Source organism: Dicentrarchus labrax, unplaced genomic scaffold, assembly GCF_905237075.1.
Source record: "Dicentrarchus labrax unplaced genomic scaffold, dlabrax2021, whole genome shotgun sequence".
Classification (NCBI taxonomy): Eukaryota; Metazoa; Chordata; class Actinopteri; family Moronidae; genus Dicentrarchus; species Dicentrarchus labrax.
This window is the reverse complement of record NW_026136704.1, coordinates 15,393,902-15,419,790: the sequence shown is the minus strand read 5'-3', so window position 1 is coordinate 15,419,790 and position 25,889 is coordinate 15,393,902. Positions and strand designations below refer to the sequence as shown.

General features: G+C 39.6%; 1 protein-coding gene across 3 annotated transcripts in view; it reads left to right on the top strand.

Annotated features, from left to right (window-relative positions):
• Positions 1-829: 829 nt before the first annotated feature.
• The window catches only part of sphkap (SPHK1 interactor, AKAP domain containing), a 105,570-nt gene continuing 80,510 nt past the window's right edge, over positions 830-25,889 (top strand). For all 3 annotated transcript variants that reach the window (XM_051397128.1, XM_051397129.1, XM_051397126.1), the window contains exon 1: positions 830-995. The gene's annotated coding sequence lies outside the window, so the exon portion shown is untranslated. The remainder of the gene's footprint in view (positions 996-25,889) is intronic.

The following is a 25,889-nucleotide window of genomic DNA, read 5'->3' as shown; positions in this document are numbered from 1 at the left end:
GTTGCTAGAACGGCTTTAGAAGTTTCTCTCGACAATTTTCTACTGTGAAAAGTGTCATAATTTAAAAATTCACTTCAAATGCTTTTTTTTTGTGAAGTAGAAATCTATTAAAATTGTACAGCCGCCTTTTGAGCCATTGAGGGTGGAGGGGGGTTTGATGCTTTGGTAAAATATAGATTTTGATTGAAGTATCACAAATGCTTTGAGTCCCTTACCGTGAGCAATCCAAGACTCCAGACCTATGGTCCGACATCTATTCTATCATACATATTTTTGTATTGGGAGCAGCAGAGTATTACTAACATGGCGTCTAGACTGCATATAGCTTGACTGACAGTTACCACCCACTCCGCTTAGTCTCAGTACAGAATGATCTGATCAATGTATGTGGACAAGTGTGGGCACATACTTGCTGCCTAACTTAGTGTGATACTGTGATTATTAATTATTGATACATACTTGAGGGTCTGCACTGACATACAGAGAAAGGAATGACGCAACATCAACCTTTAGGGAATTTGGCTGTGGGCTATACAGCTATAGACTGGGGTATTTATTGATTATTCAAGTAAATGTACCTAATTTTGAAATATAATGGTTCTGTAATACTTGATAAATCTGTTAAATACTAAAAACGAACGAGGACAGCCGGAGCCATCGTAAGATAACAGGTCCACTCCACATAACAAATCCCAATTTAACCCCTGTTCTGTGTGTCTAACTCTCCAGTGAACATGTGCTGCCTAGCACCCACTTTACTCAGCAGGGATTAGGTACACTGCGACACACACACACACACACACACACACACACACGCACAAGTAAACACACAAGCCAAATACCCTCTATCCTGAGCCTCAGTGAGAGGTTGTAGTGATAGAAGCAGCAGGAGAGCAGGGACTGATTTTATGAAAGTACCGTTTACAAAGAAAAAGAGAGGGAGAGCAGACTAACCTCTCTCTACAAAGGCGATGTGATCGACCCTCATGATCGTGGTGAGTGCTTTTGACCATCTTGTGATAATACCTGTTGCTGTTTGATGTACTTCCTCTGTGGATGTCAACAATAGCGTGGGTGGCGGTGGGTGCATATGCCTTTCATATTTGTGTGTATGTTTGCTTGTACCAAAGGTCTTTGTGATCAATGCTGCAATTACTTGTTTCTTCTTGCAATAGTGGCTCCTCGCACCCCAACGGTTTAATTTAAAATATTTAGGCAACACACAGTTATGTTCAGCTTGAATTCGTTCACATCCCTATTGTGAGGCAGGAGTGTTGTGTTGGCATATGTCACACTAAACCTCATGGTTCTACATGGATGCATGGTCACATAAATTGTTCAGTGTGCAGCAGGTCTCAACATGCATCAAAACACAGCACAGGTTCACACTCTACACCTGCCACATCATATCTTAATGACTCTATATTTTTGATATTTTGTCTTTTTCTATTGGCTTGTAATAATGTGCTTCTGTACAGCTGAATGCTAAGTTTGCAGACTTAGAGCTTGTAACAGCTATCAGTCATGTCGTATATGCTTCAGTCCAGCAGATGGACACTTGAGATTCCCTTGATTGTAAAACAATGGTGCAAAATAATTGCAGTCAGTGTTGTGTGTGTTACAAAGTAACGCAACTACTTTTTTCGGGTAAAAAGTAGTGTAACGCGTTACTACTGAAATTATGGTGACGAAATGTAGTTCCTTTTTCAGTTGGGCACAACGTTATTTTTCCCAGGGACAGATTTGACAGCGACACTGCCTCAGCTGCACGCTTGCGCAATAGTCACGGGCTCTCATTCCACACTGAGGCTGGTACTAGCAATAGCATGCAGAGAGCAATAATAATAATAACAATAACTTTTGAGGGATGGAGGTATTCCCATCATTTCAAACTGATTGAAAATAAGGGGAAGAATTTGAGTGTGAGGTGTACACTGTGCCCTGGACAGAAACTTTTGTCCACTGCCGTAAACTCAGCAGCCAACCTCACCAAGCATTTGAAAACAAAACATGCTAACATGAAGCTTGTAGCTCAAGATCCCCAGGGAAATGATGATATGTCGAGTCCAAGCCCACATAAGCAGCTAAAACTTCATTTTCACCAGGTATCTAAACAAGAGTTGGACAAACTTATTGCTTCATTCATCGACCAAGAAATGTTAAGATGCATCGAGGCTATGCTATTTGGTATTATTGTTTGTATTGTTGTTTTCTTGTCAAGTGCTCTGTTTGTGGCATTTTTCATAATAAAGAGCACAAAATAAATACCTGTTATGTCCTCCATAGTAGAACTTTATGTAGGCCTATACACATTTAGGAAATGAGATGGGGTTCTGCCCAAAGACAAGCACCATAAAAGTAACGAGTAACGTAAAAAGTTACTTTCCATAGAGGGTAACTAAGTAAAGTAAGGGATTACTTTTTTAAGAAGTAACGAGCAAACACTACTTTTTAAAAGTAACTTCCCCAACACTGATTGCAGTTAGCTCAAAGAGTATATTACTGTGCCAGGCCTTCTCTCAACCATCCACTCCTGCCTTAGTCTATTAATACAGATCAGTGCCTTTTCAAAAAGTCTTTCTCTGTTGCGTTTCAGTGTTTTTCTCCAGTGTGCTGTAATTTACTCTTCCTAAGCCTTTTTGCTCTTTGCTCCAGTAACAGTTGAGCAAGCCTCAGTCAGATCCTCAATGAACCTGCTTTACCTGGTCTGTGCTTGTAAAATATCCACCGTGTTCAGGTCATTTAACGTTATACAAGAGATACAAGGCCTTTTCATCTCAGAAGTTCACTCAGTCACAGCTTTTAGTTTGATTAAGTCTCCTGGTTGGCTAGTGCTAGATTTGTGTCAAACTATCGTCATAAATAGCCAGTGGCTCATACCAGGCTCAAAATTGAACTCACCAGTGATTATGTAAATAATTAAGAATCTCAACTAAGAGAGACCGATGTCTAAAAACTGTAGGAAAGAGGCAGAGGAAAAAATGGCGAAATCAACAGGGGCAGTGCGGGCGGGGCATCAAGGCCATCATGGCCCCTGTGTAATTTCTGCCCTGGTTGGAGTGTCAGGAACAGTCTGTTCCTACATGTGTCTTGACCTCATTACTCATTCTGCATTTAGGCTGTTTTGACTCAGATGAAGTACAGAAATGCATATTGTGTAATACTCTTTTTAAAATCTTTCATATTTTATTTTTGTCATTTGAGCATCTTATTGTATTGCCGCTGCAAGTATTTGCAGGCTAATGAAAATGTACATTTTGATTACAAAAGAGCTGTTTTCCATGCAACAAATTATAAGAAGGTTTTTATTTTTATTTTTTTGGTCACTCTGGAAATTATTGTATTGTACACTACCATGCCAAAATGCAATCCACAAAGGGAATGGAGTAGCCTCTTACAGCTGCAAAACATTAAATGTGGTGAAACAGCTTGAGGAAGATGGAACAAACAAGACTAACCCTCAAATTCCACCAGGCACGGGCGCAAGGGGTTCCAGCTCCACCACAGTCGCCAGAGCTGATGGCGTCCGTTCTAGGCAATGCTCTAAATTCGACCGCCACAGTCTGTCCCAGAAGCGGGTGTCTACTCTGATCTGCACGGAATACGCGGCTGGTATATTTTCGAAGCAAGATGCAACCCACTCGCATCAAGCAGCACAGAGCAGATTGCATTGGCAGAAAGTCAGACACAGAAACAGCAAACAGAATCCGGTCAATTTTTAAAATCAAATACAGCATATAGACTCCGTATCGAATTTCAGGCTAGATCAACATTGTGGCACCAGGCCAGAAGTCGATCAGCGAGAGGCAAGTTCTGAAGACGTTCCCCTTCTGAAAAGTTCTCGGTGGGATTTGAAGACATGCGGATCATGCAACATTATAAAGCCGTGCCCGGTGGATTTTCAGGGTTCAGTTTACAACCAGCAGCTCTTCAACAGTTGTTGAAATATTTCACTAAAAGCCACTGTTTCAACGTCATGGTGGTACTAGATGAAAAGTCAGGGGATCACCAGAGTCATGAGGATCAATCCTCTGGTGGTTCATGAATATACTGTATGTTCAAAATTGCATCAATTGCACCATCCAATTCTTAATATATTTCAGTCTGGACAAAGTGGTGGTCCGACCAACCAACAGGCCTCTTTAGTTGAACTGACAGTTGCCTTTCTGTGTTGCAGATTGATTATTGTCCTTCACTGCACATACTGAATAATATCCTGTTGATGGATATCTTGTGTACAAACTGCACTGTTATATACTGTGTACTGTAAACTGTTACTATGGAATTGGGACCCAGCATACAGCCTTTGCAGTGTATGTATGACCTGGGACGAGAGTAGATTGCATGGTTGTATGGCTGATGACTGCTGTAACTGTTTAGCACAAAAAAGGAATTATGGGGAAGCTAACTGGATTAGTGTAAGGCGGTTTAGCTGGCTTCCTTTGGCTTCAGAGGAGGAAACACTGACACTATCTCTTTTTTTTCTTCTGTTTTTTCACTTCAAATAATTATTTTAGCTGCAACAGTTGAGAAAAAAATATTATCATCTTCTTGAAGTCTATTTTATTTAAATAACCTGCTCTGTTCCATCTCTAAAATCGATAAATATCATAAAAAAGAATGTAGTATGGGGAGCTTCAAAGAGGACTTTTTAGAAAGAGCAAGGCTATATCAAAACAAACCACAGTAGCAAATGTTTTAATATTTGCAGTATTAATAACATTTTGACTCTTCTCATTGAGTTACATTCATAGAAGAAAGAGAAAGGAGTAGGAGAAAAGAAGAAAAATGTTGCTGCCACAACAGCACATCAGGAATGCAGGAAAATAACGTGGGGAAAGTGTTCTTTTAATTGGAGCTCCCAAAGGCCGAAGGTTCAGCTTGTTCACTTCAGATTGCTAATATTGTTCCTGTGATCTTTATCCAAGCGAGGATTGCTTAATTTGCTGCCTCACTGCTGCTGTAGCTTTAACTGCGCTGCACTTTGCTGTAGCTTGCGCACACACAGAAACACAGACACACATGAAATCTGACACCACGGAGGAAAATCAAATAAAGCAACGGCAAACTCTAGGGCCGATGACACATGACTGACAATGTGCACAGGGCACACACACAATGACTCTCGCATACACACTTACTTAAAAACATCTATCCACTTTTGGCTTCAGTTTCTACTTTCCACCAGACAAAAGGGAAGCTACTTTTCTAATAATTGTGATTCGCTGCCCTGGCAAGCATGTTACAAAGAACTGACTGCATTTAATATGTTCATTGTTTATAGATATTCTAATGTGTAAACAATAATCCAGGAATTAAAATTCTACTTGTTTAACAACTCAAAATTTTACTAAACTGTACAATGCGGTTACTGATGGTAATACTGTCTTATTAATACAAGTGCACAGTTCTGTTCAAAATTACACGTTTATCATTCACTAGGGACGTCAAACTGATTCACAAGATGTTTTCTTTACCCTTGTTGCAAATAGTTTGTGCATGTGCATGCCATCTGAATCAAGTAATGGCAGAGTCCGCCACAAGCAATGCAGACCACTATAAAGACTTCGATATGAATTGTAGATATGTTTAATGTACATGGTTAGAGTTTAAAGATTTTAAAATTAAGCTGTCCATTGCATTGTTCTTTCATCCTGCCCAAACTCAGATATTTCACTTCTGATAATCTCCTAAAACAAATATATCCAAATTACCTGCTCTGCAACAATTTATCACAGCTTTAAGCTGTTGCTAAAGTTTGGGTTTGCCTTCCTGTGACAGAGCTTCACTTTAACTTGTGGAGTGTTGAGCGTGGGCTTTTAAACATGATCTTGTTTTTAAGATAAAGTAAACCCCAGGGTTAAAGCGAGTTAATGCGGCTGTCAGTGAAGCCATCACTGTCATTGTGTAGTTTCAACAATTTGTGCTGTCACAATTCATGCATGTGTCTCTTAATCTGTGGCTGTCAAAAAAGCTGAAGACAAGATGAATTCCCCACTCTCATTTGAGGGCAAAATGTCTCTTTTTACTGAAAAAAACAACCTCTAACTTGTTGAGCTTCAGTGCATTTTTAACATTAATGTGCTGCAAGTGCAGTTTAATAGTATAGCAAACACTCACAGAAGAGCAACTGGCCTGTCTATTAACAGTGCAACCAAACAAACTTGAGCTGTTTTAATAAGAGTTAGTCAATAATTGGCCTTTTTCCATGAGAAAACAATCTGATTTCATGCTGCACACAGTGCTAGTAGTTTTCCACACAACAGCAGTGCACCTTGCTGAGGAGTTGGAAGTGCACAGCCTGCAGCTCTTCATCCAACAGCTCCTTGCAATATTTAAAAATGCTGAAAATGTTGTTTTGTAGACACACTGTTGATGAACAATTGCGGTCAGCGTGATTGCAACTAACTGAACACTGCTGGAGTCTGTATTATTGACAATCTAGAAATGAGAATGGCCGGTGATGTGTGTGTAGAAGAAACGTGAAAAGCCCTATCTACAGCCAGTGTTTAGTTCATGTGGCGGGTCAGGCCTCTGTAGATATAAACGTCTCATTCTAAAGTAACAATAACAATTATACACTCATGAAAACATAGTTATATATTATATTCAATTTCTGCCAATAGATCCTCCTAAATGTTACACACTGGACCTTTTTATACAATGCATTTTGGTTTCTACATTAAATTATTCCCCATGTATACATAATAATATGTGATATTGATAACCCTGATAATTGAGCTCAATGGTTTTGCACACTGATGAAGATTGAGGGCAGAAAATGAGTAACCTACTTACAGTCACTCTCACAGTAACTCCTACAGCTTTACAAATCCCATACTTTACTGTCTGACTGTCCTCTCTCTCTCTCTCTCCTTTCTTTCGTTTATCTCTCTCTCAATAACTAGTGGTTGCTCTAATCTTCACAGGAAGCGCTAATGTGCAAGTAGCCTAATGAACACCCTGGCACAATTATAGAGTAGGGAAATTACTGAGTATTCCAATAACATGCTACTGTACAGGGTAATATAATGTCCCTTGCAGATCTCAGGAACAATGAGTTAATAATAGTTAGGAAACAATAGCATCTACATCACCAGTCCACCCTCTCTGGCCAATTTCTGCTCCCTGCTGCAGCGCTCTACTATTCCTCTCAACAATGGAGGATAATGACAACAGAGCACAACAACAGAGGACTCTTTTAATCTCTGTCCCGCTTTGTCTTTCACTGTTTTCCACTCACTGATGCTCTCATCTGATTTCTCTCTCGCCTCTCTTTCTGGTTACTTATCTCTATCCCTTTCCCTCCCTCGCAAACACACACTCTCACGCACACACAGTCCTGGAAAGGAGGGGGGGAATGTGGGGTATTAAATTATTCAAGCTCCTGGCAGAAAGTGTCACTGTCGATGAACGCAAACGTACGAGCCTCCATTGACAGGGCCAGGACAAAGGCCACGGCTCAGATCATTTCCTGTCCATTCTCTGTAGTGTAAGTAAGAAGTTTTGACCAGTTTAAAGCTCCAAGAACCCCTCAGAATAGGGCTGTGAGGGGTTGTTGGTGGTTGCCATGAGTAAGATAGAATAAATGGCACATTATTCACATTAAACACCTGTGCCACGATTAACATTTTAATAGTTTACAATGACTAAAATGCATCGCAAGTGATATGTACTATCTTGTGCTTATTTGTTGAATAGCATATTGTTTTTCTATAGATATGATTTAATGTGTCGTTTCATTCTATTTTTAGGGTGCTTTTTAAAAATCTGGCCAGGAACAACAGATGAAAATTAGCCTGCTAGGCTTGATTGCAGTGCCTTTGTGTACATGCTGTTTAATGGTATTGACAATATTCATTATCAAGTTATAAAGTAATATAAAGATTATAAAGATAAAGTTTTATGCGGCTCCTCTAACCTGTCTCAGGCTTTTTGTTTGTTGTTTGGTATGTGTGGCTGTATTGGAAAAACTCAATGACACACATTTATACAAAATCATTATAACAGAAAGTTCACTGAGAGACTAAAAACATACAGTCAGTCAGTATTTTCAGTAACCCGCCGGAGGTCAGCTTTTCATTTACCTCCACTGACAGCAGTATTTACCACGCTCGCCATTCTCCTTGAACTCACACCCATTAAAAGAGAAGGAAGATTTTATTTCAGATCTCTGTGGTGTCGCACTCATAAGCAGAGGACATTTTCTTTTGGCTGTTAGACTCCCCGAGGTTAATTTTGCTGACTACTTAACAAAAACAAATCCATTCTACTGCACTACTTTCACAAGTCTGCCTTCTCCATCTGTGATTATCTGTGTGTGCAAGCAGCCAGTGATAGAAAAACTGCAAACCAACTGAGATAAACAGAATTCCAGTTACTAAAAAATTGATGCCTGAAGGGACTGTTGCCATCTACAAGAAGAGAGGCCACATACTGCACAATGTGTGGTGGTTTGTTTCCAATGAAAAGCTCACACAAAACCCAGTTTACAGAATTCTTTATATTTATTAAATCATTTGATTCCTTTGATTTGATTAGTCCAGATTGTGAGCGTTTCCATTTGACTGAAAAGAAAATCCTAGATGTACAGCAAAACAGTCTGAATTGCTTTATTGAGAACGTGACAGGACTTTTGTTTAGAGGATGATATGATTTGAAGTTGCTCCAAACCTGCCTAAATGATGGAAGTTCATGAAACAGAAGACCACCTGTTTTGTGATAACAAATTATAATGCATGATATAATTAATTACCTGATCCTTACATAATCATTTGAGAGGACACCATACAAGTACAGCCATTCTTCTTGCACAATTCAATAGGTATTTATTGTACATGTCTATGATCAAATGAAAGAAAAAAACACAGTTTCTGTCTGGCAAGAGTTAAAAATAATCAATGTTTCATGTTTGTTTCAATTAATAAATCACCAAATTCACCAACAATGGTAAACAAATGGCAGTGATACCCAGGGCAGTTGTTTGGCAGCTCCTAAGAAGAATACATTTTTCACTGAAATGCTGCCAAGTGGGCATTATGTCCCTCTATCCCATGGTCAGTATAATCTGTCTAAATCCAGCATTTTTAACAAAACTGTATGGCTGCTTATCCGTGTGACTGGACAGCTTATTGGTATCTTGGCTCTTGATATTTCCTTTGACCAGTGTATAAGTAGCAGGTGGGTTTTGGAGGTAGTGTTAGTTGATAATGCTAGCTTTGTTGCTAGCTTTGTTATTCCATAGTACTGATATAATCCTGCAGCCTAGTGTCAGTACTATGTTGTGTTTCAATAATATGCTGCCTTCTTAAATTAGTAGGGAAGTTAATGGTGTGTTTTATGGTACTGTGGCAGGTTTTGCATGCTGGACCATTTGATCCATGTGGAAACGTTTCTGTTGAAGTGCACTGATCGATGTAGTTCTGTAACTGGAGGCAGGGGGAGTCTCTCTCGTCCCAACGCACATACGAGCCACAGTAGCACAGACTAATTTTTTGACAGCCCTATTGATTTTCTTTGACAAATTTCCTTCTGAATTTAGTTTGGATGTGTGTTTGCTAAAGCTCTGACTCCTGTATTGATTTTCTGATTACGTATCAGTTAATCTATATATGCCAACTGCCCAAGCAAACAAAAAGCAAACAAATAAGATTTGACCAAAATCTCCATGGTGCAAGATAAATTGTTATTAATGTGATATGTCAGCTATTCTGAGGTTGGTGTGATTTTTAACCCAATATCTCGTCTGAATGTGAAAACAGTATCCTGGCAACGGGGGGGAGGAGAAAGTAAGGGTGCGTTCAGAGGTGAAATACCCCCTCACAGGACCATCCATCATATGCTCAGCTGCAGATGGGAGGGTAGCATGTGTGCGACTTTTCTCATGTGTGTCAGCAGCATATGTTTGTGTGTTTTCGTTGTACATATGTCAGTGTGTGAATATCTGTGTGCCTGCTGGGGGACACCACAGTGTACAGAGTGGACTGGGGTTGTGCAGAATGCTGTCAGGACAGTGATGAGGATCCACTAGTATGAGCAGCAGTTTGACAGCTGACATTCTCCAGAGTACAGCCGAATGGACAGACAGGAATAAACAGGATACCAGCCCAGGCATGCTAATGAGGCAGGAGCCTTAATTGTGTTTAGATCGACAATGTGCAGTGTTAATGTCTGTATGAGTAAAAAATTGTATGCAATAATGACGAGGATGGCATGTGTATCTGTGTGCAATAACCCCAAAAATTAAAAGGTTTCCGCTGAGGGATAATCATACAGGTTCAAACTGATCTGGATACGAACAATAATTAGTTAGGGTTAGATCAGGTCAGATAAAATTAAAGGATTTAGGATATGCCCTTTGACCTGTCAGAAGGCTTTTAATGTGAAACAGGAAGTGTTAGGTTTCATTGACTTAGCTTCACAGTGATTAAAAATGCATTTTCTCTTGTAACTTGTTAAAAGTGAAACTGATACAGGAACAATAATGTGTCAGTCAAACCCCTGTTTTGTTTGTCCAGGTATATAAACAGGCTTATTTTAGAATAAAGTAAGAGTTTGATCTTACATTTTTCCTTATAACACTAGGAATAACTTGCACCTTATTTCCATGTTCTCTTCATGGATTACTTTTTTAGTGGAACGTGCTTTATCTTCTGCATTTTAGTGTTATATCACATGAAGCCATCAAGTGAAGATTTATAAACCTTTTACAGGATTCAGCATGAAATGTTAAAGGGGGAATATTATGAAAATGTCACCTTTGTCACAAATACAGTACATTTAGGTATTTTGAGTGCCTCCCAACCCAGAAATAAATGTGAAATAAGTCAACCCAGCCCATTGTTGGGGTCTGCGTATTTCAGAAAACATGTGATTGAATAAGCAGTTCCGATTTGGCTTCCCCGCTTACGTGAGATGCAGACTCATGACAATCGTACCGTATTATGATTAAACTATATTTTCTTTTCAATGCCAGTTCTACCATCCTCTTTCCTCTGAATAGTGCCATCTCCAACAGATTAGTTGTGTGAAGTTAGATAGTAGAGAGTGAAATTAGCTGCTAGAATTCCAAAGCAGTAACCAAATGTTAGGACTAGAACTTCTAAAGTGGGACAAAGAGGACTTTTAAAACCAGTGATGGCATTAGTCCCAGCGGTAGTGGCGGGTGGCTGCGTAAAGATGACATTAACCAATGTTGTACATTAATAAAAAAAATTATACTTAGTTTAACCGCCGACTATTTCTGGTGTCGACTAATTGCGCACATCCCTAGTGTGTATATGTGTACATATACATGCACATGCTAAGATATTACCTCTGTAGCTCCTCACAACAAATACTTTCTCCTTCACTGGGCTCTGGGGGTCAATTCTTACAAATGTGAAACAGAGTGTTGGTTTATAGAGTTTAGGCATAAATACTAACCTGACATGATGCGACGGAGAGAAATAAATGCCGATGTTCATTTCTCTGCGATTTCGAGTCAGATACATGCTCTAACATGTGTGTCCCCAAGGGACCCTACCACACCCAGTAGTAGCTACATCTTAGAGATGTACTCAGTATGTAGAAACTGGTTCCCCTGCTTCTCCTGTGCATTTCTGTTGCATAAGGGGCGATTCATCCTGGGTCACTGCTTCTGTCCCTTTGTCTGCCTCTGACTTCGTATCAGCTCTCAGGAGGTGACAGGAAACATGCTGAAAAGAGTGTCAAAGTGGGAAAAGGAGCGGGAGGGATGGAGGGAAGAGTGGAAATGGAGTGGAGGAAATGGTGAGAGGGTGATAAGAAAGTTGAATGAGAAAGAAGAGAGGAGTCAGAAAGTGTCTGAGGAAGCAAGAGAGAGGGATGGAGGCATAAAGAGAGGTAGCAGAGAGAGCGAGGAGGAGAGGTGTCCTAGTAGTAATCCTGTTAGAGAGGAGGAGATCAGGTTGGCGGTTTGGTGCTGTCACTCTGAAGAGATTTTCTTCCCTCGTCTTTGAAAAATGTTACAACATGCCATAGATTTCCTTTAATTGAATCCTTTCGCATTATCACTATTAGCCTGCTCTTTATAAGCAGGCGCTTCAGAGCTAATCTGCTGTTGCTCTCTGTAGAGCAGCAGGACATTAAAGTGTTTGTTGGGGAGTGTGTATCTGCTGGGGATGCACCTATATATCAGGCAAACATTGGTATTGGCTGATATCCGCCTTGTTGACTGACATCAGCCTATCGTCAAATAAGATGTCCTTCACCGATTTCAGCGACCATTTGTTGCATCAATCATATTCTGGCTGAATGTTGTGTTGGTCATTTCCAACTTGGATATTGGAGAAATAATTACCTCCATTTTCCGGGACTGGCACAAATTGAACACAAATACTGATGTTCTCCATGCAGCGGTATGGACAGTGAGCAGCTGCCTCTCACATCTTGGAAGAGAAGAGAAACAGACTGAGCTGCAAAAAGGCAGAGATTCTTATCTTTGTAGATTTCTGGCACAAAAGGTTGAATAAATAACACAAAAAACATCAGTATTGATATCGGCCAAATTGTTATTTTAAACATCGGTATCGGCCCAGAATTTCACAATCGATGCATCCATACTTTCTGCCACTTTGTAGAGTAATTTGTATTAGTGCAAAACAATTAATTATAACACTTTAGGTTGTTTTATCCATTTGTCAAGCAAACTTACCACACATATGCTAAAAGGATTTGTCTCTGTAGATTGTTGGGTTATGTGCTGTTGGTGGGACAAATTATTACATTTTTCTAATGTCACTTTGGGTCTTAGAACTTTGTGAGATTGTTTTAAGTAAAGCTATATATAATTTTAGAAAAGAGGCCATATTGGAGATGATACATTTTTCCACTTCCACTCAGCAGTGTTCATCTAGTTGTTATATTAAACCCCTTTTTCATTGGAATAGGAAAAGAAAAGATCCTTGCCCTCTATAACGGTACGGACAGCAGCAGTTGGAGAAAATATCAAATGACCAGACTATACACATAAACCAAATCACCCTCCACAACTCAAGCACCGCAAGACATTCAATACCAGTGTAAACTTGAACTGTTTTAACTTTATGTGACTTTACAATAAATGGATGTTGTAAGACTTTTGTTCTAGAGATGGGTTTCCGTCCCCATTGCTCTCTATTTTCTCTCTCTGTCTTTCTGTTCTCTCTGTTTGCTAAAGGATATGTGTGTGTGTAGTTTTCCGCTGAAAGGAATGTTTCTGTGAAAATGATAATTTTGCGAGTTGGCAGTGTCCCTCAGTGTGGAGACAAATGTATTTTCAGATGGCAGCCAATGCATGAGTCTGAATCCCAGCAGTGGGTGTTGTGGGATGAGTGTGGCCTTATCATAGCTGGCCAAGGAGCCCCTGGATCCCCTGGCTCATCACCCAGCAGCCGATTACCTTCTCCCTGAATCTCTTCATTGTTTTCTATTACACTGAGGGGTACGCACTGATAAAAGTGATGGGAATTTTAACCACCTTGTTGTCCTAGAATATACTTTACAGTTGAATAAGGCTGCAGAGTTGAGGAGTGCTGTGGGAGACTGGTCAGTAACCGAAGGTCCCAGTTGCCTGCTCTGAATAAGACACTGAAACACAACGGGCAATGCTCTGTGCACTATGCCCTCCCTGTGGAGGTTGGTTCAACAAAAAGGCAATTTTCCAATGAAGACACATATAAAATGCCAAATTTATTTCAAAATATCCCTTTTTCAAAGGCCTGTGAGGGATGTCCCAACACTAAATCAGGGTTTTGCCCCCTTGTCCATTTAATTTAATGCTGAGGATCTGTAATTACTGATTCCCCATTTAATATCTATATTTCCCTGAGTAATGCAGCTACACCTTAGCCTACAGCAGACCTACACTAAACGTAAAAAGCCAATCAAATTTAGATATGATTGAAATAAAGCCTTTGAATATAGCCAGAAGTAGGGTTGCCTGTGGTGAGGGAGAGAGGAGTGTCATTCTAAAAATCTGACAGAAAGGTCTGGGCAGGATTAAAAGAGCTTCTCAGCAAACAAAATATATAATTTTGAATCCTGTCTTCACAGTAGTAGGAATTTAGTAGCTTGGCACCAAGTGTTTTTTCTCCAAATCCAAAGTAGTTAGCAAATCCTTTAAACTAAAAAAACAATGCACAACTAAACACAGCAGGTTGTTTGTCATTGCCTTCAAAAATGACAACTATAAGTACTGTATTTTCTAATTTGGCATTATTGACAAGATAGCATTGTTTGTCAGTAACAAAATACTGTTGCAAAAATGATCTTTTGACCCACTCGTCCATCCATCATGAACTCTTACCAAAGAGGTTGTGCTGGTCTGTCACATTATGACTAGTTACGCCTTTGCTTCAAACAAAAAAGTCATAATTAAGATGACCATAAGAGGTCCCAGTTAGGTTGACTTAAACTTTTGTTATGTTTCAGCGTTGAAGAAGAACACATTTAACATCAGTTTGGGACTTACCTAAAGCCAGACATTAAGCATCTGTAATAGTTCTTATAGGACTAATATTTTTATACAACAATAATTTGATTGATTGATGAACAAAAAAGTAATTCCCTACAAATGTAATAAAAAGTTTAATGTTTAAAATCTTTTATGAAGCCAAAATGTCAAACAACTACTCAGATGTGGGGATTTGCTGCTATGGCTGTTCTACATCGCTGTTCATTAAATACCTATATATAATGTGTTCTAGACTGCTAGTGGATAAAAACTGAAACAACAAGATGTGCTCTCGGTAATTATGATGGGGGCATTTTGAAGATCAAACTGGACTCGTGAATGTCCGATTATAGAGCTGGATAGTACTTTTTACAGTGTAGGCTGATCTATGCTTCTCCTCTCTGCTCTGTGATTAGCTCCGTTTGTCATAAGACGTGAGAGAGAGAGAGAGAGAGAGAGAGAGAGAGAGAGAGAGAGAGAGACAGGAATGAGGCTCTCACAAGTGTCCTAGATTAATGGATTATAGATGAATGGGCTTTTTCTCACTTGGTGATAAATGAAACACTTTATTCTCTTATTCTAGTGCTCAGTCTTTCTTCCTCTCTCTCTCTCTCTCTCTCTCTCTCTCTCTCTCTCTGTCTCTCTCACAGTCTTTACCTCTGTGCCTCACTCTTTCTCAGCAGTATGGAATTGGATTTGTAATCTTGTTCTATGGAGTGTGGTCTGTCCACTCATGGCTGGCTGCTTCCAAACATATTGCATTAGGAAAGGTCACGGCCTATAGCATGACACCAAATTGTTGTTGGGTGGGGCGTCTTGTGCCACAACTCTTTCCTGTTGTCACTCCTCTCTCTGTCACCACCTGGCTCTCTAAAGCACCCACACTGTCACCTTGTCTCTACCTTTTTACTTTCCTTCCTTATACCTGGGAGACACCAATCTGTCATAGGGGAATGACATTCAATACTCACTGACATGTCTGTTCCCCTCCCATGTTTACCTAATATTACCTTTGTCTGTCTTCATTTGATTAAAACTTAAACAGTCAGAAATGTGCTGAGAAATTCACTGAAAGAAGACATGCTAGATTTCCCCGTGTCCACTCGCACATCGCAACTTACGATCAATTAATTAATTGACATAAAATTGTCCAAAAATATATGCATTATAATTTTCCATGATTACATTACAGTCTAAAATCTGAATATCCAAACATTGCAGAAGCTGAAACCAGCGACTGTTTGGCATTTTTGCTTGAAAAAATATTTAAAAGATTCTGAAAATAGTTGCTGATTCATTTTCTACCAAGTGACTAATTGACTAATAGGTTCAGCTCTAGTGTCCACAGAACAGTTTCTCAGTACAAGCTGACATTTTCAAATCCCAAACCAAAACTATTCAATTTATAATTATATATAACAGAGAAGCAACAAATCCTTATATTGAAATCTGAAAACATGTTTGTAATCTTAAAGGGGCCATGTAGAGTTTTCTTGTGAACAAGCCAAAGTCACATTTGGTGTTACTGATCAAACGCATTGTGTATCAAATAGCAACATGTAAAAACAGTTACCGGCATCCAACCTAAGCTACTCTCATTATTTAGTTGGCTTCAACATTCACACGGTTTCTTTTAACCTCGTCCCTCAGCCTGCTAGCCACATTACCGTGAAACATGTTAACATAAAGTTAAAGACACTGATCTTCTAAATAAACAATAAAACTTGGAAAAACTTTGACAAGATTGAAGTCAGGTAACGGACAGCCATTATCGATCAATCCTTTAGATTGAACTGTTACCGGCCCTCGTATTGCTTGTTGAATTTTTGAAGCACTGATACCCTCATTTAACACCCATTGATGTGTAAAACAAGAAGGGCACTACTAGGGTGTAGAACTCCACAAGGAACCCCTAAATACTACATCTGCATGAAATACATCACTACTCGGTGAAATGTAATCATTGATGCAAGCCAGCTTCCTCAAAGTAAACTGTGTTAAATCAGACATGATCATCATCAGTCCCAAATCCCTCACCAAGACCACTCACAACTTCTGCCTCAGATGGATAACTCCACTCTGTCTCTACCCACACATCCGCACCCTCAGTCGGTTTTTAATGGCAGCCTCTCCTTCGAACACCACGTCAGTCAAATCAGTAGAACTGCCTTTGATCTGCTCATTGATCACTCGCCCTTCACTCCCTTCTCTGCTGCCAAAACTTTGATCCATTCCTTCATCACATCCAGAATTTACTATTGCAACTGAATTTTTATGGCTTATCATCCAAATGACTAAATAAACTCCAGTATGTACAGAACTCTGCTGCTCGCCTGCCTACCCGCTTTCATGACCACATCACCCCTGTCCTCCAGAACCTCCTCTGGCTCCCTGTCCCACAAAAGTCCTCCTCACCACCCACAGAGCCCTTCATAACCAGGCCCCCTCCTACCTCACCACCCTGCTTCACCACCACCCTCGGTCCCGCAGCCTCTGCTTGTCTGATGCCATCCTCCTGTCTCCACCACTCAGGACCAAACACCGGACCTAGGGCGATAGAGTCTTCTCCATAGCTGCACCCTCCCTCTGGACCTCTCTCCCCAAACATATTCAAGACTGCACTGATCTGTCCACGTTCAAATAAATGACGAATGAAAACTTGTGCTTTTAGAGCTGCTTTAGTGTGTGATTGATGTTGTGTGTTTATATGTTTTTAGTGCGTTGTTTTCCATGATTATTTTAACTTAAACATAAAATGTCTTCTTGTATCCTGAAAAGCTCTTTAAATGAAATAATAATAATAATATTAATAATAATAATTGTATGTATTTCTCTATGACATTAAATATTCATCACTTAATACAAAACAACCTAGATTTGATTGGCAGTGCTGGCAACATAAGCAAACAACCCACAGCTGATTTTGAAATGCTTTCAACTAGAAATGTGTGCTGGACACTTGATTCTAAGAGTGTAAACTGTGCAGAAGGCTGGTCAGAGTAGATCTAGTAGACAATTTGTTATTCGGATCCATGGTGCCGTCAATATGCACACTAGGCTCGGGCAATTGGACAAAGATATTGGTTATCTGCAATTGGTTCACCGCCGGTTGTTTTTTTTTTGGGGGGGGCGGAGGTCTTCCTCTTAATGGTCTTCCTCTGAAGAATGAGAGCCACTCGGTGACAGATGTTCAGCAGTGCAGTACACACACCGAGCCAAAGAAGGGAGCGAAAGAAACAGCTGTAGAGCCAGCGTGTTTTCACATCTAACGGTGAATTAAGGGTTTATTATGACTAGTTTGACAACAGGAAATACAGTTACATGCACACACGCATGACCGAATACATCTGCAATCTCCAACTGTTGGACTGAAGGTAGCCGGTTGAAAATTTGAACATATTTCCCAACCCTAGTGCACACTTTGCAGCCAACAGCTGGCTCCATGAGTTGATACTGTAAAGCAGTAACAGTGAACGCAGCGTGATGGTTACGAAGCTGATGCTCAGACATGAATGTAACCAAGTGTCAGCAGCCGAGCACTAAGACTGTTCCTGCAAGTAAAATGGCAGCAAAGAAATTCAATTATTCCTGTCGAATATAGTTGTCTTCTTCCAATATGCTTCAGGGGCTGTCAGTGTCCACACTCAGGGACTCTGAGATATTACACAAGGTGGTGATTGCCATTCTCCAGCTTCAGTAGGTCCACAGAACTGAACCTCCCATGGAGCGGAGAAATTGTTGCATATAGCTGACAGGGTGATTGGAAAGATTGGCCAGCATGACAGACAGATGACAAGACAAATGTGTGGACATACGGGGACAAGCAAGTCGTCCTCACAGGGACTGTTAGACCATAGAATATTCTTTCTGTCTTTCTTTCTTTGTGAAACACTCAACTTTTATTTTCTCAGCTCCAGCCATAAGGCTCTATCAGGTATGATAATAGAATTTGCTGTCCAAAGGGACAACAAACACAAACAGTCAGACGATCATACAGGTTGCATGTAAATGCACCCAGGTTAGTCAAATGTATGTGGGAAAGAAAACGAAGGTGGACAGTAAATTAGAGCCCCAACAGTTTGTTTTCACTCCAGTTTACAGCCTGACGTCCTGGTTCAACTCACTGTGCGCACCGTCGATGTGCACACTCATGGTTTTATAGAACAATGACGGATTATTAGAGACCACAGATGCGTTCACAAATAAACTGGTGGCTAATGTAGCATAAATGCTGACTTGTGTGATTATTTGCTCATGTTTGCCATGCATTGAAAGAACAATTCAGCATTTTATGTGATGGAAGTATTTCTTGACCGGGACCAGTAACTTTCTGTGAAAGTGGTGGGAACATTCTTACTTAACTCTCCAGCAGAAAGCAAATATGTGTATTTCCCATTAGCTTGAGACATAATGATGTTTAATAACAGTAAATAGCTTTTAAATCCACAATTGTGAGCAATGCCTATATTCCGCATACACGTTGCAGATTTGTTCACTTTTTCTTGGCTCTGATGTCCCTTGTAGATCTGCTATTTAATATATTTCAGCTAAGAAACAACATCTGTACAGCAGTAAAGAAGACATACAGCACATTAGTCTTCACATTTTTCTCACAGGACACTGAGGACTATAAGGGACATATTGTGAGTGTGTTAACATCTATACTTCTCTTTACTGCCAGTGTCCCTGCACAGTGGGACTGAGAGAGGCGGAGATAATATGATTTTCATATTTCACACTGAGGTTTACTGTAATTTAACCTTTATTTATTTATCTTGTTTTTTTGTTCTTTTTCTCTATCTCATTTCTCTGTGGTGTTTCTGCTCCCTGTGAGAGGCACATACACAAAGTGGAGCAGAGGAGCATTAGGATGGAGTGCACGGTGAAATAATGTTCATCTATCCTCCCATGCCCACCAGCAGGGAGGGACTAAGCTCACAGTGGAGATTCATCTAAGATTGTGTTACATTATTTTCTTAGCACTGCACCCAAAATAATAGCTCTCCGAAAGAGTAGAAAATAATTGTGTTGGAGCCTTTGATTTTCTTAGAGACTCGGATAGATTTTTCTGTTGTGTTAGGTCAAGCAAGGAGGATTTTTTGTCTCAAGAAAGTAGCTATTTGAGTAAACATTTCACAATCCATGTTTAATTTGCTAAAATTAATTGAGAAACTTCAGTATAGCTTCATTTTGTATGTGCAGTGACATCGATTTCAGATAATTTGACAATTAACTAATAAGTTAATTAACAGAAAATTAATCAACAGCAATTTTGATGATCAATTGACTGTTTATGTCAAGCATAGATTCTCAAACGTGTTGATTAGTTTGTTTTCTCTGTTCACAAATTTAATATTTGAACAAGAAAAAGAAATTTAAAGACTTCAACTTGGGCTTGAGGTGAACCTTTAATTTTTTAACATTACTAACATTTTATAGACAAAGTGACTTTACTTGAAGTTACTTGATTAGTTACAAAAACAAACAACAGATGAATTAATAATGAAGATAATAACTAGTTGCAGTTTACCACTGTTCACACATAATGGTCGTCTTCATTCCTGAAAAGTCTGCAGAAGTCATGGTTTTTAGAAGCTATTTTGGTGAATGAGATAATAGTCTGTCACTATTTATGAACTCATGGCAGGTAATTTAATGTTACACATCAGGTAACTTGCTTTGCATTAACTGCCTGCAGAGTTCTTCCAACTCTGACAAATTGCTTTATTTACAGGTGTGCTCAGTCGTGACATGATGAAATATGAGCAATAAGGCACTGCTGTCTCTTGTGTTGATTGTTGCTGGAAAGTGGACTGATTTAGACCGTGTTAGTAGTCAATCAACACCCACGTCCTCCACAGCGAGTTCCATGTTGTGTAGTTTTTGAACTGTCTAAATTCTCGCCACCAGTGATATTTGTTTTTAACATTCAGTTTTGTAAATGTTGCAGCTTTTTGATCATTATTTTCTAACTAAAGGTATTCTTCTTATTAGTGATGGGGTTATTATGGTGTGTAATAATTGTTCCATTTGCATATTCTTGGAAATGTGAAACCAATATAACATCTATGTTAATAGCTACTGGCTCTTGTTAGACTTTCACAATAAAACAGTATTAAGGCAGGCTAATAAGAAAACAAGCAGCAAAGAGACAAAAGAGACACATAACAGACAATGACAGTGAATGTGCAGCAAGTCTGATTAGACTTAGCCGTGCCACTGATCATTAATATGCACTGTGGAGCTACATGACAAAAGGCCATAGCCAAGGCAATTTCATTTCCTAAGCAGGGCCTCTGAGGAGTTCATTTCAAATGCCCTCCAACTACAACTCAGTCTGAATTGCATTTGGAGGGAGAAAGCGCAGTGATAGAGAAAATAAATAAATAAATAAATTTCAGACTTGCCACCAGTTAAAGGCAGAAATGACACGGCAAAACCGAAAATATAAAATGTCATGAATACTTGATTCCCCCTGCAGTGTGTACTCAATCCCTGTAAACCACGGCTCAATCGTTCCCTTCGATGGAGGAGATCATCTCCCGCCTCTGGAAACAGTCAAGGGGCTAGAACAAGGGCTTCACAACAGTAGCTCCACTTGTTGCATTTTCACTAAGCAGACCCACGGTTGGTGAATGCTGCTGCTGAGATGGAATGAAATGAAGTTTGTGGGTTTTCCTACTGAGGAGCAGATTTCAAACAGAATGAACTTTTGAGGGCTATGTAAGAGGAAAGATCAAGATCTCCTTTCAAGGGTAAAAAACATCACTTCATTATTTTACAATAATTGAACAAACTAGAGAGGACATATTAATTAGTGAGATTTAGAGTTACTGATAGTTAAATTTTTTAATTATTTGTTTAACTTTGGACAGAGCCAGGCTAGCTATTTCCAGTCTTTATGCTAAGCGAAGCTAACCAGCTGCTGGCTGTAGCTTCACATTTAATGGGCAGACATGACAATGGTTTCAATCTTCTCATATAACATTTCACAAGAATAAAAAGATTTAAAAGTAGTTTGTATTTTTGCTCCTTTGACAGAGGATAGCTGTTTCCTGTCTTTATGCTAAATTGGGCCGAAGAGTTTTCTCATCTCACTCTCAGTTCGACTACAAACAAGAGTATTTTAAGTGGTGGGATATTCCCTCATCCAGATATTTAAAAGATTTGGCCAACTTGAAATTCACTACATTTATCAGCAAGACATCACTCAATGCGCTGCAGACCTGAGCCAATACCTAATATCCTCACTAGTTAGCCTTTGCTTTCTTGGTCATAGTTACAGTGGGTCGAGGACAGAATAGGTATTTAAATGTGACATGACTGTAGAGCTATCAAAGGTCATCAAAGGTCACCCAAATCGACAGAGGGTTGTTGTCTACAACACATTAAAGCTAGTTGGATTATGTTTTCAAGATGTAACCCTAACCCCATCATCTAAGCCATCCTGCTCTAAGCTTGACTTAAGGCAAAGCCAGCCCACTTTAGATTTTTCTAATGCAAGAACTGGAGAGGAAAAGGCTAAAGGACGGTGACTCTGGTGGTGATAAGCTTCTACATTGTGCGCTGAACTAGGCGCCGTTTGAAAAGGACTTAGCAGGTTCAGAAGGGAGCAGAACACAAAAGGCATCCAGAGAGAGTGAGTCTGGAATCAATGGCATTTAATTAAATTGATATGGTGAGCGAACAATGCAGTAGATCACCGGTGCTGCTCTTCCTGCTGCTGATAAGCCACCTTGCCTGCAACACAGGTCAAGAGCAGAGGTTGACTTATGTGGTCTTAATCCATCACACACACACACACACACACACACACACACACACACACACACACACACACACACTCAAACAAACCCTATCTCTGTCTTTTTGTCTGCATTTTGCAGTAAATGAGTTTAACACGTGGATTTATAGCATACACAGCCAAGAGAAGTGAGGAATGAAGTGGTAAACAGGAAAGAGAGAATTTTGATAATTACATCCTTTGCCATCTCTCCGCTTTGCTCGGTGGCAGCACTCGATGGATGATGGGTAATCAGTGCTCTGTGATAAGACATTGTTTAGTCACTTTGGAGCCACAAATGACAGTCTTAATTTAAGTCCTGAGTAAATTGTCCTTTGTCCATTCCGTCTTACCTTGAGATATTTTCTGAAATAAATACGTGTTTTTGTGCAACCTTTTCTAACCACCAGCCTTTAGCTTTCATGTTTTCCTGTCTAATATTAGTATGCAGCAGCAAAGAAAAAAATTACCACCTGTCTTAACAGTCGGCCAGCAAAGAAAATGCCATTTATTTATTGTCCTTATTTCTGAAACGTTTTTTCCTAAGATGGAGGAGGGAGTTGAGGCGGGGGATATGGGTCTATTTTGCCTGCGTGAGTGCACCAGAGGAAAAAGCAAACCAAAAGGCATGCCTTTTTAGTAAAAGGTCAGAGTGGGCTTTTCTTGCTCCCAGTGGATCCGCCATCTCACTCAGGAATAAAGAAAACAACAAACACTCTTGCTAGGGTGACTCACCAGGCTTTAAAAGGAGATTAAATTCCTGTTTTCCCCCTCCTTCCTCCCCTCCCTCTCCCCAGTAGGCAAGTAATGGTGCTATCTCCCTGCAGATTGGGGACATTGTCTTGAATGTCCTGAGGTGAGACTGTCATCTATTGTGGGTGGAGGGAGCTATAGATACAGTATATGGGCAATATTTAACCACTGTGAGGAAACCCCGCTGTTTGACTAAAATGCATTCTTTTAAATGAGAGAAAGCATTGTGTTATGGCCAAAGCAGCCGGGGGAATCTTTTTTATCTCTCTTCATTACTTGTGAGAGGGACCCATATGGGGAGGCTAAGTGGGGTGACGGCAGATACACTGAAAGGTAACCGTGTAGATGAGCCAATACATAAAACAATAACTTATCATCTCAGCCCATCCTTGCTTCGGGTCCAAAACCGATGACCCCAGCCTCAAGACGGAGCATCTTTGGAAGCTTGAAGCCTCCAAAGATCCCCTGCAGATTGCTTATTTCACGGCCCATGTATATGATTTCACTGAGGCCCTCAGGAGTGGAGGGTCTAATGTCAAATGCAGCTGGCTCCCCCCATCCTCCGCAAGTGCTGCCTTCATCCCTTCCCTCAACACAACCCAGAGACACACATGCTATTAATAGCTCCAACAGTTAACGACGCTAGAATCAAAAGGGAAAAAAAGCATCAGAAGAAATTCAAATCTCTCACCTACTCACAAGTACTGAGCTTGTGCATATTTGGGGGGGAAAGGAAGAAAGCAAAAAGTAGCTATGAAGTTATTTTGAGCCTGTCTTTGCCCGCTTAGATTAAAAAAAATAAGATTTAGAGTGCAAGAGCAGGCTCAGACGAACTGCAGTAATAAAGTCAACACATATTCTGCGACTACACTTTGACATATTCTTGAAATTACATCTCTCATGGAGGCACTGTAGGCATGGCAGTATGTAGACTACTACTGACTGTAATATTCTTTGAGTATGGAGCAATTGGAGACACTTCAAAGAGAGAGGAGAGAGTTAATTGCTAAAGAGCAGCATAAGATGTTGTGAAAACTGCACTGCAAGAGAAGTGAGAGTTGTTGCAAACAGAATAAGTGTGAATTCATCTTGGCGCTTTTGGGAGTTGGCTAACCCTAACATACGTGTGCAAACACACATACTGGATCAGAGGCTTTATGGAGAGATAATGGCTTAAAATACGAGGGACGTAAGGAGGGACAGCTGAGAGCAAAGAAAAGAAAAGGAAATGAGAAAGGACAAGAAAGTAGACAAGATTGGTGAGAAGAGAGGAAGCTCAAAGAGAATAAAGAGGTATTGATTACAAACAAGGGAGTAAAAAGGTGGAGAAAAACTAAACCCAGCACAGTAAGAGAGGGGGAGAAATGCATTTTTTACTTTGAAAACAGAAATCCATTAAGTGACTTTAATGTAAATAATATGAAAAAATCTAACTCCTTTGTCTACTGCATGTTTGCATGTCTTTGTTTATGTAAATTTCATTCTCTAATTTAGACTTTTTTATACCAAGAACAGCTTTTTTAAAACATTTTTACATTAAAGGTCAATGCTATTATATCTGTTTGTCAGCCTCGCTATCGTTCCCTCATCAGCAACCGTTTCAAAACCAGAATTACTCTCTTGATAGTAATTGTTCGTTATGCTCTTTTAACCTCATTCCGACTCTTATTGGGCAGCTCAACGTGACAAATTGCAGTGTGAGGTGTTGAGAATCTGTCAGGAAACGTCAGCGTCAGTTTGAAATGATATCAGTGGTCCATGAGTTGACTGCAGGCCCCTTTTCTTTTTTTCTTTTATAAGATAACATATTAAACAGTTTGAATAACAATTTTAAATAACAACCAAACTATGTGTCGTAATATTACTATATTATCATATAAGCACAGTGTATTAAATTATTGCCCAGAGCTCCATGGCCTACTAAACATATCACACTAAGAGACACGATTTTACATACATTTTAACCCACCCTAGCAAAGTAGCCGGTGTTTATGTATTTCCATCTCTTCATATATATTGGTCATTTGACAAATGTCAAGCTCATGGTGGTGTCGGAGGAAGAGTCAGGGGATCACCAAGGTAAGATTCATCCTCTGGTGATCGTTAATGTCCGTACAAAATCTAATGACAATTCGGCCAGTAGTAGTTGAGATATTTCAGTCTGGATCAAAGCGATGGACCGACCAATCGACTGACTGACATTGCTGTAGCGTGGTTAATTATAGAGATGTTGATGAAATTTCAGACCCTATCAAGTGTGTATGGGTGCTAAGACTGTTACTGTATTTGAAATCTGAATGTAATCTGTAGTCGTCTGTTCAATAAATGCACTAGGTTTTCCTCAAAGAAGTGGTAAACAGGTAATCATTACATTAAACTCTCTGAAATGCAATGTGAGGAAGCATTTGGAATTCAACAACGCATTTGATGGATAAATAAGACTTTACTGAATTTGTCTAATACAACAGCACTGCTGAGAGACATTGTGAATGAATGGAGCAATGTAGTTTAGGGTTGCATTCAAAGTTATTTAAACAAATTGTGTGCTAGTTTAATCCAAGGTTATTATGGTAAGATTAAACTAAAAACTAAAACTAGGTGTGAAAAGTTATTTTAGTTAAGTGAAATAAAAATAAAACTTAAATGATTGTGTGTACTAACTTATATAACATAAAAATATGTAGGAAATGTGTTTAAGTCCTCAATTTGGTCAAATTTGTCAACACAAGCATGAGGAGGCATTGGTGCATATATTTATTAACACTGGGATGTCTAAATCACTGTCCATAGATTTTTGTATTACTTTCTAAACTTCTTCAGTCTCGCCCCTGACAAATAGTCAGTATATTTATATAATATCAAAAATATATAAAACACTGAAACTAACTAAACTAAATCTAA